This window comes from Eriocheir sinensis, unplaced genomic scaffold, assembly GCF_024679095.1.
Source record: "Eriocheir sinensis breed Jianghai 21 unplaced genomic scaffold, ASM2467909v1 Scaffold11, whole genome shotgun sequence".
In the NCBI taxonomy this organism is placed as follows: domain Eukaryota; kingdom Metazoa; phylum Arthropoda; class Malacostraca; order Decapoda; family Varunidae; genus Eriocheir; species Eriocheir sinensis.
In genome coordinates, this window is record NW_026110407.1 from 1,430,174 (window position 1) to 1,434,148 (window position 3,975).

The window sequence follows — 3,975 nt, forward strand, 5'->3', positions numbered from 1 at the left end:
TTTTGTATATAGTTTGATACAAATTTAGGTTATTTTATGTGTATTTTGTATATCTATTTTCATACAAATACACATTCTTTTATTGATATTTTGTTTATTTATTTTGACACGAATTTACATTATTTAATGTGTATTTTTTATATATTTTTATACGTATTTACATAATTTCATGTGTATTTTGTATAGTTTTAAACAAAAAACACATACAATAAGGTAAATTTGTATTGAAATAGATATGCAAAATACATATAAAACAATGTAAATTTGTTTCAAAATATATATACGAATACACATAAAATAACGTAGATTTCAATAAAAATATATATACAAAATACACATAAAATGAAGTAAATACGTATAAAAAAATGTATACAAAATACACATAAAATAATGTAAATTCCTATCAAAATAAATAAACAAAATACCAATAAAAGAATGTGTATTTGTATGAATATAAATATACAAAATACACATAAAATAACGTAAATTTATATAAAACTATATACAAAAATACACAGAAGTAATTAAATTTGTATGAAAATGTATACAAAATACACACGAAATAAGCTAAATTTGAATTGAAATAGATATACAAAATACACATATAATTAGTTAAATTTGTATTTAAATACATGTACAAAATACACATAAAATAATGTAAATTTGTATGAAATGAAAACAAATTCACATAAAATAACGTACATTTGTATAAAATACAGATACAAAAATACACATCGAATAATTAAATTTGCATTAAAATTAATATACAAAATGCGTATATAATAAGATAAATTTGTATTGTAAAAATATGCAACATACACGTTTACTCATACAAATTTATATTATTTTATTGGTATTTTCTTTATTTATTTTGATACGAATTACATGATTATATGTGTATTTTGTACATATTTTTAAACATAAAATAACGTAAATTTGTATGAAAAATATATACAAAATACACATAGAATAATGTCAATTCGTATCAAAATGAATGAGCAGAATATCAATAAAATTATGTAAATTTGTATGAAAATAAAGATGCAAAATACACAAAAAATAAAGCATATGTTTATAAAAATACAGATACAAAAATACACTTCGAATAATTAAATTTGAAGTAAAATTAATATACAAAATGCGTATATAATAAAGTAAGTTTGTATTGAAAAAATATGCAACATACACGTTAACTTTTACAAATTTATATTATTTTATTGGTATTTTGTTTATTTATTTTCATACGAATTACATGATTATATGTGTATTTTGTACATATTTTTTTATACGTATTTAAATTATTTAATGTGTATTTTGTACATATTTTTTCATACAAATTTACGTAATTTTATGTGTATTTGTATAAATATTTTGATACAAATTTACTTTATTTCATGTATTTTGTATATATATTTCAATTCAAATTTAGCTTATTTCGTGTGTATTTTGTATATATTTTCATGCAAATTTAATTACTTCTGTGTATTTTTGTATATAGTTTTATATAAATTTACGTTATTTTATGTGTATTTTGTATATTTATATTCATACAAATACACATTCTTTTATTGGTATTTTGTTTATTTATTTTGATACGAATTTACATTGTTTTATATGTATTTTGCATATCTATTTCAATACAAATTTACCTTATTGTATGTGTTTTTTGTATATTTATTTTAATACAAATATAATTTTTTGATGTGTATTTTGGTATATATATATTTATAAATAAAAAAAATGCGTTATTTTATGGGTATTTCGCTTCTTTATTTTCATATAAATTTACATTATTTTATTAATATTCTGTGTATTTATTTTGATACGATTTTACATTATTCTATTTGTGTTTTGTACATATTTTTTTATACAAATTTACGTTATTTTTAGTGTATTTGTTTATGTATTTCCATTCAAATTTACATTATTTTATGTGTATTTTGTGTATGTATTTCAATACAAATTTACCTAATTTTATGTGTATTTTGTATATTTATTTTCATACAAATTTAAAATATGTTTGTGTATTTTTGTATATAGTTTGATACAAATTTAGGTTATTTTATGTGTATTTTGTATATCTATTTTCATACAAATACACATTCTTTTATTGATATTTTGTTTATTTATTTTGACGCGAATTTTATGTGAATTTGTTTACATTTCATACAAATTTACATTATTTTATGTGTATTTTGTACATGTATTTAAATACGAATTTAACTAATTATATGTGTATTTTGTATATCTATTTTCATACAAATTGAAATTTATTTTTTTGTTTTTTTGTATATATTTTTATTCAAATTTTCGTAATCTTATAAAAATATATATACCAAAATACACATAAAATATTTAAATTTGCATTGAAATAAATATACAAAATGCACATACAATAAATAAATTTGTATTGAAAGAGATATGCAAAATACAAATAAAAAAATGAAAATTTGTTTCAAAATATATATACGAATACAAATAAAAAAACGTAGATTTCTATAAAAATATATATACAAAATACACATAAAATTAAGTAAATACGTATAAAAATTGTATACAAAATATACATAAAATAATGTAAATTCGAATTAAAATAAATAAACAAAATACCAATAAAAGAATGTGTATTTGGATAAATATAAATATACAAAATACACATACAAAATAAACATAAAATAAGGTAGATTTGTAAAAAAATATATGTACAAAATACACAAAATAATGTAAATTTATATAAAAATATATATACAAATACACATAAAATACCATGAATTTGTATAAAAATATATATTCAAAATAAATATTAAATAATGTAAAAGCGTATAAAAATATATATACAAATACAGATACAAAAATACACATCGAATAATTAAATTTGTATTAAAATTAATATACAAAATGCGTATATAATAAGGTAAATTTGTATTGAAAAAAAATGCAACATACACGTTTACTCATACAAATTTATATTATTTTATTGATATTTTGTTTATTTATTTTGATACGAATTACATGATTATATGTGTATTTTGTACATGTTTTTACATATAAAATAACGTAAATTTGTATGAAAAATATATACAAAATACACATAGAATAATGTCAATTCGTATCAAAATGAATGAGCAGAATATCAATAAAATAAAGTAAATTTGTTTGAAAATAAAGATGCAAAATACCCAAAAAATAAAGCATATGTTTATAAAAATACAGATACAAAAATACACATCGAATAATTAAATTTGTATTAAAATTAATATACAAAATGCGTATATAATAAGATAAATTTGTATTGAAAAAATATGCAACATACACGTTTACTCATACAAATTTATATTATTTTATTGGTATTTTGTTTATTTATTTTGATACGAATTACATGATTATATGTGTATTTTGTACATATTTTTAAACATAAAATAACGTAAATTTGTATGAAAAATATATACAAAATACACATAGAATAATGTCAATTCGTATCAAAATGAATGAGCAGAATATCAATAAAATTATGTAAATTTGTATGAAAATAAAGATGCAAAATACACAAAAAATAAAGCATATGTTTATAAAAATACAGATACAAAAATACACTTCGAATAATTAAATTTGAAGTAAAATTAATATACAAAATGCGTATATAATAAAGTAAGTTTGTATTGAAAAAATATGCAACATACACGTTAACTTTTACAAATTTATATTATTTTATTGGTATTTTGTTTATTTATTTTCATACGAATTACATGATTATATGTGTATTTTGTACATATTTTTTTATACGTATTTAAATTATTTAATGTGTATTTTGTACATATTTTTTCATACAAATTTACGTAATTATATGTGTATTTGTATAAATATTTTGATACACATTTACTTTATTTCATGTATTTTGTATATATATTTCAATTCAAATTTAGCTTATTTCGTGTGTATTTTGTATATATTTTCATACAAATTTAATTACTTCTG